Source organism: Carcharhinus amblyrhynchos, chromosome 22 (assembly GCF_965287045.1).
Source record: "Carcharhinus amblyrhynchos chromosome 22, sCarAmb.v2.hapA, whole genome shotgun sequence".
Classification (NCBI taxonomy): domain Eukaryota; kingdom Metazoa; phylum Chordata; class Chondrichthyes; order Carcharhiniformes; family Carcharhinidae; genus Carcharhinus; species Carcharhinus amblyrhynchos.
In genome coordinates this window covers 8,021,463-8,039,695 of record NC_137345.1, presented here as the reverse complement: position 1 = coordinate 8,039,695, position 18,233 = coordinate 8,021,463, and the positions used below count along the sequence as shown (strand labels likewise).

Sequence of the window (18,233 nt, the reverse complement as noted above, 5' to 3'; positions counted from 1 at the left end):
ATACTCCAAATGCAGCTTTTGATTTGATTGGATTTAATTTATTGTCACACGTATTAGTATGCACAGTGAAAAGTACTGTTTCTTGCATGCTATACAAAGCATACTGTACATAGGAAAGGAAAGGAGACAGTGCAGAATGTAGTGTTACAGTCATAACTAGGGTGTAGAGAAACATCAATTTAATGTGAGGTAGGTCTATTGAAACGTCTGATGGCAGCAAGGAAGAAGCTGTTTTTGAGTCAGCTGGTATGTGATCTCAGACCTTTCTATGCTTTTTCTGACGGAAGAGAGTACATCCATGGTGCATGGCGTCCTTGATTACGCTGGCTGCTTTTCTGAGGCAGCAGAAACGTAGACAATATCAATGGATGGGAGGCTGATTTGAGTGATGGACTGGGCTTCATTCAAGACCCTTTGTAGTTTCTTGTGGTCTTGGACAGAGCAGGAGTCTATCAAGCTGTGATATAACCAGAAAGAATGCTTTCTATGATTTCTGTCTCCTGAGAAAGTAGAGGCGTTGGTGGGCTTTCTTAACTACAGCGCCCACATGGAGGGACCAGGATAGGTTGTTGGTGACTGGACACCTAAAATCTTGAAACTCTGGACCATTTCTACTTTGTCCCCATTGAAGCAGACAGGGGCATGCCATCCATTATGCTTCCTGAAGTTGGTGACTATTTCCTTCATTTTGCTGGCATTGAAGGAGAGATTATTGTCATTGCACCAGTTCACCAGATTCTCTATCTCTGTCCTGTACTATGTTAGTCTATCAACCTGAAAATGATCCATTCGTAGGGACTCTTTACTATGAAGGTGGTTGTCAGTGCTGAAAGAGGTGACAATTGGAAATAGACAGACAAGAACAGGGTGAACAAAGGGAGCTGTAAAATGGAGGGCCAAATTCTAGCTAGTTGTAAATGAGGTAGGGGAGGTTGCCAAAAGTGAACGTACAGGAAATAGGGTTGGAAAATATTGGGGACAAGGGTTGAGGATAATAATAAGGTAGGAAAGAGACCGAAAGATAATATACCAGTCCCTAGGCTTTGATTTGCACAAATGTTCAAAAAGAAACAAGAAAGTTTGTAAATATTGAAGGAAAAGCTCTAAGGAATTCTGATTTGTCATTTATTTAAAAATATGAAAATTAAGCTGACAAGCTACAAGACACACATGCAAGTGTGACAAAAACACACTGATCTAAAACAGACTAATATAGAAAACTGGTAATTAGTGTAGTTTCAACAATTTCCAAAATTTTTTTTGAAAAAGTAATTAATGGTAGTTGTTTGCTGACTGCCAGTTTGTGTCAATGTATGTTACTTGTTTATTGGCACGATCAGTAACCTGTCAATCATTTCTGTTTAAAAAGCATTTACATCAGCCAAGTGGAAATGTGACCAGTTCAAAGTCTGAATCTTTCTGGTCTGACGAATGCATTAAATATAAGAACTGTTGCAAAAAAGAGACATCACGGGTGACAGCATCTGTTTATCGATGTGCTTAGAATGCCTAAAGTACTCTGCACCAGCGTTTTTTTTGTGATTATTTTCCTTCTAATTTATCAGCTTGGTGCAGGCAACAACCAATTTAGTAGTTAATTACTACTCATAGTAGTAATTAAACCAAATCAGATGTCCACAGATTTCAATTTGAATTATTTAACCAAATCTTGGGCCTGAATTGCATGGTGGGCTCAGGAGGTACGAAACACGTCTTCATCCACAGTCGAATCTGAAGTGCAATTTCACGCTGGCTGGCTAATTAACGGAAGCCAGCGTGAAACGGCTCCAAATGGCTGAGCTAGGGAGGACAGGAAGAGGTGGGTGCTGAGAAAAGAGACACTGCAAGCTGGCCTTTCCAATGCCCTCCCTTAGGAGGGCTGCCACTGTGGAGCTGTCTCAGAAAGCTGTTGACCCATGAAAAACAAACAGCAACGGAAAAACTATGCAGTGTCTAGGCAGCACATTCAAACATAAACTTCAGTCCTAAAACACCTCTGACTTTATTTCAGCAGATAGTTCATCCCACCCTGGGCTGAGATTGGATCTAAAACGTAAAGGCTGCCTGGTGAATCGACCCACCACGTTAAATTGCATTTAACTGTTTAGGTTTTTAAAAAATATTTATTAGTGTCACAAGTAGGCTTACATTAACACTGCAGCGCAGTTATTGTAAAAATATCCTAGTCGCCACACTCTGACACCTGTTTGGGTACACTGAGGGAGCATTTAACATGGCCAATGCACCTAACCAACATGTCTTTTGCACAGTGGGAGGAAACCACAGCACCCACAGGAAACTCATGCAGACATGGGGAAAACATGCAGACTCCATAGAGTCATCCAAGCCAGGAATCAAACCCAGATCCCAGCACTGTGAGGCAGCAGTGCTAACCACTGTGCCCCCTGGCCCATTAATGGGCTAAATCGCCTGCCTGATTGCTGGTCTGTGCTCTTGTCATCAGAACACACCCCCAACATTTTTTCACATGATTTCACGTGCTTCTGAGTCGGGTGTGCACCTGCCCCAAGCAACACAAATTCTGCCCTGTATCTGTTGCATTTTCTATTCTGTCTTTGCAAGATGTCAGCAGGGGGTGGACGAGAAAGGTACAAACAGGGGCAGCAAAAATAATGTAGTCTTCATAAGTTTGTTGATGAATTTCACGTTAATGCATGTGAAGTTGATTAATTAGTTAGTAATGGAGCACTCATGAAATATAAAATATTATTTACAAATTGCTGCTGCTGGTTACAGAACAATTTGCAGGCGCAGGAAAACTAAACAGAAGAGACTGAAAAAGATTAAGTTTGCAAATTATTACAAATGTTTGCATCATCCACAGGTGCAAGCATTTCAGGAAACTTTGGTTTTATACTTACTAAGAGAAGGCACCTGCATATTTCTTGTTTACGTTCTACAACATACAGTTGAGTTTCATTATGACAAAAGCAAAACACTGCAGAAGGTGGAAATGTAAAACAAATTTCCAGCACATTGTATTTTCATTTCTAGTTGCATTTATTGCTTTTTCAATGTTTTCAATATCCAATCCGGCACTGTTGTAAAGAGGCACTCAGAACACTGGTATCCACATGAAACGAGAAGAATTTCCTATTAACGTTGCATATGACATCTCCTTTGTGATACTGATAATCCACCACATCCAGGCATAGCAACAGAATTTCATTAAAGCACTAATTGTGGGTCTTCTGAAATATCAGTATGTAGCTTTGTACAGGAATATTTTTTCAAGAACAGCCACATGGTAGTTACTCTGATGGCATACGTTGTGTTGTGAAGTGAAATTAAATTTTGTCAGCTTGAACTCAATCACTTTGAAGACAGTGAATCTTTCACGAGTTTGGATGCCATAAATGATTAAAATGTAGACTTAGGGTTGTGGCATGTCAACTTATTTCTGCTGGTATTTTCATCTTCTGCATAACTAAAATTTATATAGAAACATAGGCCACGATGTTATTGGCTCGTCCATGGACATGGATGGGCAGTGAGCTGATAAAATCATGCGTGAGGCGAGAAATCAGCTCATATGATCGTACGAGCACCGATTTCTGGCAGGATCAACCTCTCGCTTATTTCCGGCGAGAGACTAAATAATTTATTTTATTTAAGTAGAGATGCATCTGTTCAGTGACCCCGGTATTCAATCATTCAGGCTCACTTCCCTTTGTGGCCTCACCAGGAAAGGTTCTTTCTGGCGAGGAGAACAGCTACTCCCCATGAGTACGGAGCAGTCGTGTTGTCCTCCCCAGTAGAGCCAGAGGCCATTGAAGCCCCCCCCCCCCCCCGACCCCAACTCCCAGGGAGGTCAAGTGGCCCTGGGGGACTGCCAGCCAGGCACTTTGGCAATGTCCACCAAGCACCTTGACAATCCAGTGGGCAGGGTGAAGAGGTTATGGGGCAGTGCCCAATCAGGAGGGCAGGGGTGCCAACCCTGCCTGCCATTAGTGGGGCAGAGAGGGGGCTCACTGCCGCTTTGCGTTGCGATTGGTGGCAGGGCGCTGGGCTGGTTAAAGTTAGCTGATGCAGAGGCCTGAGTCTGTTTTTTTGTTCAGCCCTCTGCTGTTGCAATTGTGTATGCACAGCCACGGAGGTCTGCACATGCACAATAGCTCCCCCTATCTCCTGATCAGGCTTGCTGGTAACTTTAGCCCTGCCACTGTCTCTGGTAACTAGAAACTGTCTAGCCTATTTTTTTCATGCACTAAGTGCATAAGATTGAGAATAAAAACTCGCCCAAGAAATGGATCTGCAACTCTCTCGTTTTCACACTAGGTAGACACTTAGAATTTCTGTCGTAAAATCCCACCCACAGATATAAAACATAGGAACTAGAAGCAGGAGTAGGCCATTCAGCCCATCAAGCCTGTTCCTCCATTCATTACGATCATGGCTGATCACCAAATTCAACATTCTGACCTCCCCTTTCTCTTGATCCCTTCAGCCCCAAGAGCTATATCTAATTTCTTCTTGACAACATTTTGGCCTCAACTACATTCTATGGTAGTGAATGCCACATATTTATCACTCTCTGGGTGAAGAAATTTCTCCTCACCTCAGTTCTAAAAGGTTTACAAACCTTTATCCTCAAATTATGACCCCTAGTTCTGGATTCCTCCAGCATCAGGAACATGCTTTCTGAATCTACCCTGTCTAGCCCTGTTAGAATTCGATAAGTTTCTATGAGATTCTAAACTCCAGTGAATATAATCCTAACCAACTCAGTCTCTCATGTGACACATTTGCCACTGCAGGAACCAACCTGGTAAACCTTCGCTCTATAACAAGGGCATCCTTCCTCAGATAAGGACTCAAGAGTAGAAATAAAGGGAATACGCCTCCAAATAACAGGATGAACAAATGATGTTCCTTCAGAATCAGTGCTGGGGTCTCAGCTTTTCATCTTGTATTTCAATAACTTTGATGAAATTAAACTTGTGCTCATGAACCAAAGTGCTTTACAAACAACAAAATACCTTTGTATTTTGGTGATTATTAATCTGCAGAAAAGTGGCAGTTAATTTGCACACAGCAACATCCATGTGAATCTAACCAGGCATTTTTTTCCCTAGATATTAGTTGAGGGATATACATTCTCATTCTCCACATTGTCCTGGACATGCCCCTTCAAGTGGTGCCATGAGATTTTTACACATCAAAACAGGCAGGCTGGGCTTCATTTTATTATTTTAATTAAAAATGGAACATTTCCTCAGGTAACATTTTGACTCAAAGAATGCTACCACGGAACCATGGCCAAGACTTGGAAGGTTTATTTAAGTTTAAAAGTGACACTCAATTAGAAAATACAATATTTTACACGAATAAGGAGTAGAAAATTACAAAGGGACATGAAAGACCAAGTACACAAAAACATGCACAACTGTGAGGTTGCTCTCTTTAAATTCAAAGACAAGTTGGAAAATTTTCTTCATGACCACATTATCGGAACTGCAGAAAGAAAGATCATTTTGAATACTTCAATCTTTTTATTGCTGTATCTATATTGGAGGGAATGAAAGGTTAAGCTATTGGTCCTAACCTAACTTAACCCCTGTGTCATATCTATGTTGCATCCGTTTCAAGGTCAATTGATCTTTTTTGAGGTATAGTGCCCACAACTGAAGACAGTATTCCAGATGGGGTATAGCCAAGGGTCCAATCTGAAGCATCACATTCCTTTATTTCAGCCCTTCCTTAGGAGAAAAGTCAACATTGTTAGCTTTTATAATTATCTTTTGTACCTGTACATGAACTTGTAGGGATTTATTTATTTATTTGGGCATTTTTGGTATTCCTTCATTATAGCTCAGCAATTTCAGCTCAACCATATGGCAGTGAAGCCAGAAGGACTTTTTCCTCGAAAGGCTAACAGAAATATGGATTTCGCCAAAAAAATCTACAAGACTGTGAGTAACAAATTTTTAACATATAATGGGGATCAAGGAGTAGAAATCAAAGGCATGCAAAGTTGCAGAGGGCAATGGCCAAAGGTTGTTTTGTAACTGGAAGCCTGCGTCTACTGGCAGGGATCAGTGCTGGGTTTCTTGCTGTTTGTGTACGTCAGTGATCTAGATATGAATGTGGGGGAATATGATCAGTAAGTTTGCACATGACATGAAAATTGGTAGTGTGGTAAACAGTCAGGAGGAAAGTCTTAGATTACAGTGGCAAATGGAATATAACTGATGTAAAGACTAAAAAGACAAGGGAATACATAATGAATGGCAGGATGCCAACAGGACCAGAGGGATCTTGGAGTGCATGTCCAATGATCCAAGACGACAGCCAGGCACGTAGATAAGATGGCCAAGAAAGCATATGGGGATATTTGCCTCTATTAGCCATTATACAGAATATAAGGGCAGGGAGGTTATTATGGAGCTGCATAAAACATTCATTAGGTCACTGCTAGAGTACTGAGTGCAGTCTTGGTTGTCACATTATAGGAAGAGTGTGATTGCACCAAAAGGGTGCAGAGGAAATTCAAAGGATGTTACCTGGGCTGGAACATTTCAACTTTGAAGAAAGGCTGGGGTTGCTTTTCTAAGAGCTGAGGGCTGAAGGGGGAACCCGATCAAGGTGCACAAAATCATGAGGGACACTGATAGGAAGAAACTTTCCCCCCTAATCGAGGGATCAATAACCAGGAGCATAGATTTTAGGTCTGGTTCAGGAGATTCAGAAGAGTTTTGAGGGAAAAACTATTTCACTCAGACAGTGGTAGGAATCAGGAGTTCACTGCCTGTGAGGGTAATAGAGGCAGGAACACTGACCATTTAAGAAGCATTTAGTTGAGCACTTGAAACAGCATTGCATACAAGGCTACAGACCAAGTTCTGGAAAATAGGATTTGACTTGAGAGGTACTTGATGGCTGGTGTAGATACAATAGGCGGAGGGCCTCTTTCTGCACTATAAAACACTGAAGCAGGATTTGAAGTGCAGATCACCCACCATCTAAGTGAATGACAAAACAGTTTCAAAGGGGTGAACAACCTATGCCTGTTCTTAAATGTCTTGATTTTATTTATACATGCACAACTCACTACTGACCAATAGAAATTTCCTATATTTAAAAACAGGCTGCTTTAAGAATATTCTTATAAGTTTGGTTTGCATTTGATAAAAATGATCAAAAAGAAAATAAGTGTTGTTACTTTTTGACTCAGCAGATTATGGCAGAGAACGTATTTCAAAGGAGTACACTTTCCACACAAGGTAGATGCCTCCACAATTCGATTTTCTACATTAATTGTTTCAAATTGTTTGTAGAATGAATGAGTGAAAACAAGTTACTGACTGCAGTGAAACAAGAATAGGAGGATTCAATCATAAATTAACCATGTAAAAAAAGATTAAATTTTAAATTACAAACAGATCTTCAGAAATACACAAATAGCTGCTCTGTTACAGAACAAGGATAAGATGCAACTTAGACAAATTCTATTTTGAGTTACAATATCTATCACCAATTTTGCAATTTTGTATTTAAGTATTTAATTTTGGAACCGCTAATGAAAAATACACTTGTATTTACAGAGCAAATTCACAATTTCAGGCTCCCTAAAGTTCTTTACAGTTAATTTTGAAGTGTCAACCAAATCCTATCTCTTCCCTACTGCTGTCAGACTTTTGAACAGACTTACCTTGCATTAAGCTGATCTTTCTCTACACCCTAGCTAAGCCTGTAACACTACATTCTGCACTCTCTCCTTTCCTTCTCTCTGAAGTGTGCAAGAAACAATATTTTTCACAGTATACTAATACAAGTGACAATAATAAATCAAATGTAGTTAGTTCGGATGTAGTCAATACAGAGCTATTACAGCAGGTCAGAGGCTGGGTATTTTACATTAAGAGATTCACCAAACTCCTCATAACCTTATGTATAAGGCAGGTACCTTTAAATTGCTAGATATTAAAAAAATGAAAAGAGTTAACAAAGTGAATGTTGGTCCTATACGGCGAGCGGAAGTAATAAGGGAAATAAGGAGAGGGCAGATGAATTGTTCAGGTAATTTGCATTGGTTTCCACCACGTTCCAGAAATAGCTATACATCAGGAAATGGAAGGGAGGGAGGAATAAAAATTTTAGTCACCAGGCAAGTGATGCAGAGCAAATTGTTGGAGTTGCAGCTGAGAAGTCCCCAGTTCTTAGGGCTTCATCTGGCGTCTTAAAGTGAGATAGTTGATGCACTGCTTTTAATTTTAATTTCCAAAATTTCCTATACTCAGGGAAGACTCCATTTGGCTGGAAAATAGCAAATGTAACATTTATTCAAAAAAAAGGGAGACAGAAAGCAGAGACTACAGGCCTGTTAGTTTCACATTTGTCGCAAGGAAAACATTAGGAGCTATTATAAAGACATTACAAGAACTAGGAGCAGGAATAGGCCACCTGGCCCGTCGAGCCTGCTCCGCCATTCAATAAGATCATGGCTGAACTTTCACAGACTCAGTTCTACTTACCCGCCCGCTCACCATAACCCTTAATTCCTTTACTGTTCAAAAATTTATCTATCCTTGCCTTAAAAACATTCAGTCACATAGCCTCAACTGCTTCAGTGGGCAGGGAATTCCACAGATTCACAACCCTTTGGGTGAAGATGTTCCTCCTCAACTCAATCCTAAATCTGCTTCCCCCTACTTTGAGGCTATTCCACCTGGTTCTAGTTTCACCTGCCAGTGGAAACAACTTCCCTGCTTCTATCTGACCTATTCTCTTCATAAGCTTATATGTTTCGATAAGATCTGCCCTCATTCTTCTGAATTCCAATGAGTATACCCCCAGTGTACTCAGTCTCTCCTCATAAGCCAACCTTCTCAGCTCCAGACTCAATCTAGTGAATCTCCTCTGCACCCCCTCCAGTCCCAATATATTGTTTCTCAATTAAGGAGACCAAAACGGTACACAGTGCTCCAAGTGTGGCCTTATCAGCACCTTATATGCTGCAACATAACCTCGCTGTTTTTAAACTCCATCCCCTAACAATGAAGGGCAAAATTCCATTTGCCTTAATTACCTGTTGCAGCCGCAAATCAACTCCTTGTGATTCTTGGACAAGGATACCCAGGTCCCTCTGCAAAGCAGCATGCTGCAATTTTTTAACCATTTAAATAATAGTCCATTTTGCTACCAAAATGGATGACCTCACATTTACCACTGCCAGTCGTTACAGCAAATCTTGGACAAAAGGAGAACTGACGGATGTGCTGCACTTAGATTTCTAGAAGGCATTAGAAAAGGTGTTACGTTAAAGGCTACTGTGGAAAATAACATCTCAAATTGGCTAATGGAACAGTAGGCATAAATGGGTTATTTGCTGATTGGCAATATGTAACAAGAGGTTTGCCACAGGAATGGATATAGATAGGTTAAGCGAGTGGGTAAAAATCTGTCAAAGGGGGTATTATGTGGAAAAATGCAGAATTATCCATTTTTACAGGAAGAATAAAAAAGCATGTCATCTAAATAGTGAGAGATCGCAGAGCTTGAAATACAGGAGGATCTAGGTGCCCTAGTGTATTAATTGCACTCAGTAATAGCTATAGTAAATAATTAGGAAAACTAACAAAATGTTATTGTTTGTGAGGGCAACTAAATACAAAAGTAGGAGATTATGCTGCAGTTACACAGGAGACTGCATCTGGAGCACTGTGTACAATTTGGTCTCCTTATTTAACAAAACTGCATTAGAAGCAGTTGCGGTTTACTAACTAGACTAACACCTGGAATGGGCAGGTTGTCTGAAGAGGAAAGGCTAAGCTTGTATCCACAACTTTATTGAAATCTGTAAAACCATGAGGGTTTTTGACAGGGTGAATATAAAAAGAATGCTTCCTCTTGTGGGAGAATCTAGAGATCACTTTAAAAAATAAAATGGGTGGGGTGCCCAATTAAGACAGATTAGAAGAATTTCTCTGACAATCAAGTCTTTGAAATGCTCTTCCTCAAAAAGGTGGTGGCAGCAGAGTCTTTGAATATTCTTAATGCAGAGGGAGATAGATTATTGATAAACAAAGGGGTGAAAAGTTAGAGTAGGTGGGAAAGTGGAGTTCAGGATACAACAACATGGATGCCGTTATTAATCCATAATAAGTATGAAAATTTAAACATATTAGTTTATTAGTACACTTTATTACCATCAGGCTTCGATTACTTCTAATCAGTTTATTTTCAAAGAGTCTAAAGAGATTAAAGAAGTCAAATTCAAATAATGGGAATCCTAGACAGAGATCACTAATTTTTTGGATACTAAAAGAAATCAAGAGACATGGAGGATAGAGCAAAATAGGAGAGCTGATGTTGATGGCCCCTCATTTTTCATGTGAACTTTTAAATACAAGTTTAAAAGTCACCATGGTTACAAAACCATGGTTTTAACATTAGTACTTTTTTTTGGTAAATAATCATATTAAACAAAGCATCTTCCAAACTACTGGCAGACAGATCATTCTTCAATTACGTGCAGGAAGTGTTTTTTTTAAACAAATAGTTTGACATCTGTTCATATCAAACTGACATCACTATCACCAATACTTCATCTCAATTACTGTACAGTTCAAACTGCCTTCCTCAAACTATCCAAATTGGAAAGGATATAATCCATCGGAAATTGAAATTATGAACAAAAACTCAGTTTAGTTTACTCTCACATCCCTGACCACATTTATTATATTTAATTCCTGAACTTAATCTTTCATCTGACCACTAAGTATTTTAAACAATTAATTCCAACTTTATCTTCAGAATTATAAGCTTTTGAAGATAATTTACTGCAGAATTTTTCTGAAAAAGCTTAAACATTTTACAGGACAAACCACCTTTAAGTTCAGATTCAGAAAGGAAGCAGGAATACGTAAATCTGTTAAAGTAAACGAGTCTGTAAAGATTGGTAATTCAAAAATTAATTTATATTTCACATTGAAGGTACTTAATCATAGGGAAATAGATTAATTATTATAGTCAGACATCCATAATTACAAACTAGTAATATCAGAACGACTTTCAATGCAATTTGTCAGCCAAACAGCAACAATTTGCCACCTGAAAAAGCTTCTATAAAAACCTTCTATGAATTACTGACAAATTTAACTAAAATAGCAAAGATTAAACAACTTGACTTGGAAACGTTAAATTAATGCTTTTCTTGCACACAAGTTCCATATTACCAAGAGTCGAACAATCCGCCCATCTCCGTGACTAGACTTTGCTAGTCACGATGTGGAGATGCTGGCGTTGGACTGGGGTAAACACAGTAAGAAGTCTCAACACCAGGTTGAAGTCCAATCAGTTTATTTGATAAACTTACAAAGGGGCAAACCCCAAAAGCTTGTGGGTTTACTATCAAATAAACTGGTTGGACTTTAACCTGGTGTTGTGAGACTTCTTACTAGACTTTGCAACATTTAATAGACAGAAATGTAATGTTTTTAGAAGATAAACTCTTATTTGCAAACAATTACAACATGCACTACCATAGCACTTCTCACATTTAAGAAGGGTCTCAACCAGGACACTGAAGGAGAAGGTACTGCCCAAAGGCGGCGAAACAGGCTTGGAGTGTGTGTGTTTTTTTGGGGGGGGTGGGGCACAAAGAAACAAGGGAAAATGGTATTAACCACTGGCACAATTAGACATTTTCAGCAGCATGGTGGCACAGTGGTCAGCACTCCTCAAGGAGTGGCTTTTGCGACCAAATAAATCTGTTGGACTTTAACCTGGTTGTTGTGAGACTTCTTACTGTCTCAAAGTGGCCAAGGACGCAAGTTCAATTCTTGGCTTGCATCGGTGTGTGGAATGTGCACATTCCTCCCGTGTCTGTGTGGGTTTCCTCTGGTGTCTTCCCACAGTCTGAAAAACGTGCTGGTTAGGCACATTGAGCTATGCTAAATTCTCCCTCCGTATATCCAAACAGGTGTCAGTCAGAGTGTGAGGATTTTCATAGTAACTTCAATGCAGTGTTAATGTAAGTCTACTTGTGACACTAAGAAGATAAATGTAAAAAAAAAATCTGAATCAACTTGGGGGCGGGGGAGGTAAAAAGTTCAATCAAGCGTACAGACAGAATCTGTTGAAGTGAGGGCAGGACAGTAACACTGCATTCTTGGACACCCCCCCATAATCCCGCCCGCCATTTCACAACAGGATCATTTGTCATGAACAACATCACGAAGGAAATTACTCTGATAATAACCGCATGGATAAACATCTACATCACCCCTTTCCCCAACATATAAAAAGGTGCCCCGAGTATTGGGAAGGGCGGAATACATGATTTCCCCCCCACTCTTACCTCAGTGGGACCCCACACGGCCGCCATTTTATCCCCCCCACCTCACTCCATTCCGGGGGTCGCGGCGCCAAGGCGGACCGGGTAGGGGGTGACGATATGCGGACCGCGGAGGGCGAGAGGCAAAGCGGACCCAAAAGGGTGAACCGCTGGTAGGGAGGGGGAAACGCCGGAGGAGCGGGAAGGAGGGGAAAGGAAGAAAGCGCTCGCTTCCCGCCAAACCCCATTCCTGCCGCTCGTTCGCTCGGGTAATTTTGAATATATTTGCTTTCTCTCTCTCTCCCCCCTCCCCGTTCTCCTATCCCTGAGGACGGAATAAACTACCCCCACGTCGCATCACTGCCTCTTCTCACTCCCATTTCCCTGTCCAACTCCAGCTCTCAGCCTGTTGGCAGCAATTTGCCGGACTTACCCCGCGCTTTTGCCCCTCTGATTGGCTCCGGTATTAAACACAATGCCCCGGCGGCGAATAGGAACACAGCAGCACAAGATGGCGACCAACTGCGAGCGGCCTTCTCCTCGGCGAAACCGCTCGCCGCGCATGCGCGGCCTGGCCCGGGGAGGCCAGGCCCACCACGCATGCGCTACCTGGCCCGGGCAGACCAGGCCCACTGCGCATGCGCGTCCCGACCAGAGCCGGCCAGGCCTTGTGCGCATGCGCTGCCCGGCCCCCGGGAGGCAAGGTCCACTGCGCATGCTCAGCCATCGGAGACGCCCTAGCGGGGCGGGCGGACAGATAGTCACTACCGCGCAGCCGCGGGAGGGGGGGGAAGAGGACGGGCGGCGAGCGGATCACGTGGTCGCTCACTGGATGGGCACGTGACCGACTGGTGACGGGAGCTCTGCGGCCGCCATCTTGGTAATGGAACAACAATAACAGTAAATGCTGCAAAATCTCAGCAGGTCTGATTGCATCTGTGGAGAGAGAGTAATGTGGAGAAGCTGGCGTTGGACTGGGGTAAACACAGTAAGAAGTTTCACAACACCAGGTTAAAGTCCAACTGGTTTATTTGCTAGTACAGAAAACAAAGAACAAAATCAGCCCGGGAAACAGGCCCTTCGGCCCAACGAGCCCACGCCGCCATCTCAACACCACCAGTCCACCTCTCTACCCACGACCCCTGTCTAATGTTTTATGGCCATCCAGATTGAGGGAAAGCCACCAAATTTCCTACTAAATCAACCTGTTTGACTTCAACCTGGTGTCGTGAGAGAGAATAACGCGGTAAGAAGTCTCACAACAACAGACTGAAACTTCTTATGGTGCATATCCCAGTCCCACACTGGCATCGCCCCATCAGAGAGAATAGAGCCAGTGTTTTGAGTCACCATGACCCTTCCTCTGAGCTAGTGATGGCTGTTTTGCCCAATGATGGTGTGACCAACCTGTAAAGATGCTGTTAACACATCTGTACGCCATAGAAAAATTGCCTAAAGTCAGGTAGGCTGGATATAGTCAGGCACATTGATAACCCACATTATGGGAACAACTGTGATTTTAGTCACAAACACAGGACATACAATTCGCTGCTGCTAACAGAGCAATAGTCAGGGACAATAAAGAGACTGCCTGTGGTGTAGGAATAACACCAGATGTGTAGTGTGCAGTGAAGCATACACCACATCTTGTAGAAATGTATAAGGTCCAGGTTGTAAAAACAAATGGTATGCAAGATGTGTTGTTTCTACAACTGAGCATACTCCCTAAAGGGGAAAAAGGTCACTGAGATAGTCAGGACAGCAGTGATTAAGTTGGCAAAAGATTGATTACAGCTGGTCTGAACTGGACATGTAAACAGTTTTAGATAAGACGGATGGGTACCCATAAGGACTAATCAAGTAAGGACATTAAATCAACACTACAAACATGCACTCTTGTGATAACAGGAGACATGGTTAGAAGGGGAGTAGAGGGGATGGGAACTTGGGGTACCTTGAGCCAATAGGGGAATGACAACACATAAATGGGATAGGGACCACCAATTAGGGGAGAACAACATATTGTGTAATTGATTAGTATGCTTATAAGAATAGTATAAAACACTTGCTTAAACCTGATGTAAGGTGTGCCTATTTTTTGGACACCCGGTCTTGCAAGAACAGTAAATAAAATATCTTGCTCCTTCCGAACTTGACTCGACTAAATTGTTTGACTGTGAGCTGTGTTTCTCACAATGGGGGAGGTTTCACCGTTGAATATTGGTCTCATTGTATCCGTACAGTGCAGAAAGAGGCCATTCAACCCATATCAACTACACCAAATCTCAGGTGCAGCAGGTGGTCAGGAAGGCGAATGGGATGCTGGCCTTCATAGCGAGGGGGATTGAATATAAAAGTAGGGAGGTCTTGCTGCAGCTGTATAGGGCATTGGTGAGGCCGCAGCTGGAGTACTGTGTGCAGTTTTGGGCGCCGCACCTGCGCAAGGATATTTTGGCCCTGGAGGGAGTGCAGAGGAGGTTTACTAGGCTGATACCGGAGTTGAGGGGATTGAGCTATGAGGAGAGGCTGAATAAACTGGGCTTGTACTCGTTAGAGTTTAGAAGAATGAGGGGAGATCTCATTGAGACGTATAAGATGATGAATGGGATGGATAGGATAGAGGTGGAGAGACTCTTCCCGCTCAAAAAAGACAGTAGGACTAGGGGGCACAGCCTCAAGATAAAGGGGAGGCGGTTTAGAACGGAGTTGAGGAGGAACTTCTTCACTCAAAGGGTGGTGAATCTCTGGAATTCTCTGCCCGTTGAAGTGGTGGAGGCTGCCTCGCTAAATATTTTTAAGAAGCGGGTTGATGGGTTCTTGATAAGAGAGGGGATTAAGGGTTATGGGGAGAGGGCGGGAAAGTGGAACTGAGCCACAACAGATCAGCCATGATCTTATTGAATGGCGGGGCGGGCTCGAAGGGCTAGATGGCCTACTCCTGCTCCTATTTCTTATGTTCTTATGTTCTTATGTTAACAGATACATGAATGACAGGCAAACAGAGGGATATAAACCATATATCGGTGCAGGCTTGGTGGACCGAAGGGCCTGGTCGTGCGCTGTATTGTTCTTTGTTTCAAATGAGCATCTTGCTCAGACCCTCCCTTCCGCTCTATCCCCATAACCCTGTGCATTTAGCATATCCAATCCACCTAATCTGTACATCTTTGGACTTTGGGAGGAAACCAGAGCATCCGGAGAAAACCCATGTAGGCACGGGGAGAACAGATGGCACCGTGGTTAGTACTGTTGCCTCACAGCAGCAGGGACCTGGGTTAAATTCTGAGTTCGGATAACTGTGCAGAGTCTGCACGTCCTCTCCATGTCTATGAGGATTTCCTCCAGATGATCCAGTTTCCTCCCACAGTCCAAAAGACGTGCTGGAACCTAAAATCAAAAAAGAAAAAGGCGACAAATCTCAGCATGTCTTGCAGCATCTTTAAGGCGAGAAAAGAGCTGATGTTTCAAGTCCAGATATCAAAGCTAAAAGGCATAGAAAGTGGGAGATATTTACGCTGTAAGATGAGGGAATGAAAGATGAGTCATAGCCACAAAAACAAGGGGAAAGGCTCAGAGGTGCTAATGGCAGTTCATAGGGAGAGTAGAAGGTGTGAATGGCCAAATGGCAGAGAAACGAAAATCAGAGGGTAAACTGTGACATGAAGATGGGGGGGGGGTGGAATTGGATGGGGGAGAGGTAAAATTGAGAAATGGGGAAAAAGAAAGCAAAGGGAGAGAAAAGGTAACAAGGGGGATAAATTATGGGAGAAGAATGGGGGAAAATAATTAAGAGGAGAATAAATAAATAAAAAGTAGAGAACAGGTAAAAATAAAATCAAATAAAAACAAAGGCGTTGAGATAGGATACAGCTAATCATCTGAAGCTGTTGAATTTGATGGTTGAGATTGGAAGGCTGTAATGTGCCCAGCTGGAAGATGAGTTGCTCTTCCTCCAGCTTGTATTATGCTTCACAGTAGCACAGTGATTCGCACTGCTGCTTCACAGCATCAGGGACCCAGGTTTGATTCCCGGCTTGGGTCACTGTCTGTATGGAGTTTGCACATTCTCCCCATGTCTGCGTGGGTTTTCTCCAGTGCTCTGGTTTCCTCCCACATTCTGAAAGATGTGCTTACCTGAACAGGCGCAGGACTGTGGCGACTGAGGGAATTTCACAGTAACTTAATTGATTTGATTTATTGTTAACATACAATGAGAAATATTGTTACTTGTGCGCTATACAGACAAAACATACTGTTCAAAGAGAAGGAAACGAAAGAGTGCAGAATGTAGTGTTACTTTCATAGCTAGGGTAGAGAAACCTCAACTTAATGCAAGGTAAGTCCATTCAAAAGCCTGACAGCAGCAGGGAAGAAACCGTTCTTGAGTCAGATGATACGTGACCTCAGACTTTTGTATCTTTTTCCCAATGGAAGAAGATGGAAGAGACAATGTCTAGGATGCATAGGGTACTTAATTATGCTAGCTGCTTTGCCGAGGCAGTGGGAAGTGTAGACAGAGTCAATGGATGAGAGCCTGGTTTGGGTGATGGATTGGGCTACATTCACGACCTTTTGTAGTTCCATGTGGTCTTGGGCACAGCAGGAACCAAAACAAGCTGTGATACAACCAGAAAGAATTCTTTCTATGGTGCATCTGTAAAAGTTGGTGAGAATTGTAGTTGACATGAAATATTTCCTTAGTCTTCTGAGAAAGATGTGTTGGTGGGCTTTCTTAATTATAGTGTCGGCGTTAGGGGACCACGACAGCTTGTTGGTGATCTGGACACCTAAAAACTTGAAGCTTTCGATACTTTCTACTTTGTCCCCATTGATGTAGACAGGGGCATGTTCTCCATTACGCTTCCTGAAGTCGATGACAATCTCCTTCGTTTTGTTGACATTGAGGGAGAGATTATTGTTGCTGCACCAGTTCACCAGATTCTCCACCTCATTGCTATACTCTGTCTCATCGTCATTTGAGATCTGACCCATTGCAGTGTTAATGTAAGCCTTATTGTGACTAATAAATAAGCTTTAAAAAAAAATTATAGCAGGCCAAGGACAGACATGTGGGCATGGGAGCAGGATCGTGCGTTAAAATGGCAAGCAACAGGAAGGTCAAGGTCCTGATTGCGCACAGACTGAAGGTGCCCAGCAAAGTGATCGCCCAGTCCACGTTTGGTCTCCCCCATATAGAGGAGACTAAATTGGGAGCAGTGAATGCACTAGTTTAAATTGACAGAAATGCAAGTGAAACACTGGAACGAATGTTTGGGCCCTTGGATGGTAAGCATGGAAGAGGTAAAGGGCCAAGTGTTGCACCTTCTGCGATTGCATGGAAAGGTGCCACGGTGATGGGAGAGCTGTTGGGTATAATGGAGGAGTGGACTACAGTTTTCATCAGGGAGTTGGATAAGTATCTGAAGATTAAAAACTGCTATAGATTACCAGAGAAAGAGTGACAGAGTACGCCTAACTGAATTAGCTATTTCAAGTTTTAGCAATTCACCCAAGTCCTGAAATGATTTTGAAATAATTGTATTAAAAGATCTGTTCTTTTGCAATTGCAGAGGTGCTCATGGCAGTTCATAGAGAGAATGAAAGGTGTGAATGGCCAAACGGCAAAGAAACTGAAATCAGGGGGTAAACTGTGATAGATGAAGCTGTGGAGGGAGGGGGAATTGGGGGTGGGAGAGAGGTAAAATTGAGAAAAAGGGGGAAAGGGAAGCAAAGTGGGAGAAAAAGTAAGAAAAGTGGGATAAAATAGGAGGAACAAGTGGGAGGAAAAAAGGAAAAATAAAGGACAGTAAAAGAAGGAAACTGGATAACCTGGAGAAACCCCTCACAGACATGAGAAGGACATGCAAGCTCTTCATAGACGATCACCCAAGGCCCAGAATTGAACACGGGTACCTAGCACTGTGAGGCAGCAGTA

General features: G+C 42.4%; 1 protein-coding gene across 6 annotated transcripts in view; it reads right to left on the bottom strand.

Annotated features, from left to right (window-relative positions):
- The window catches only part of LOC145356842 (nuclear transcription factor Y subunit alpha-like), a 48,833-nt gene extending 35,962 nt beyond the window's left edge, over positions 1-12,871 (bottom strand). For 2 of the 6 annotated variants that reach the window (XM_080209770.1, XM_080209771.1), the window contains exon 1: positions 12,732-12,868. The gene's annotated coding sequence lies outside the window, so the exon portion shown is untranslated. Of the gene's footprint in view, positions 1-12,322; positions 12,685-12,731 lie in introns of those variants that run through there. The other 4 variants (XM_080209773.1, XM_080209767.1, XM_080209772.1 and 1 more) reach the window with 4 other exon arrangements.
- Between the last annotated feature and the right edge of the window lie 5,362 nt (positions 12,872-18,233).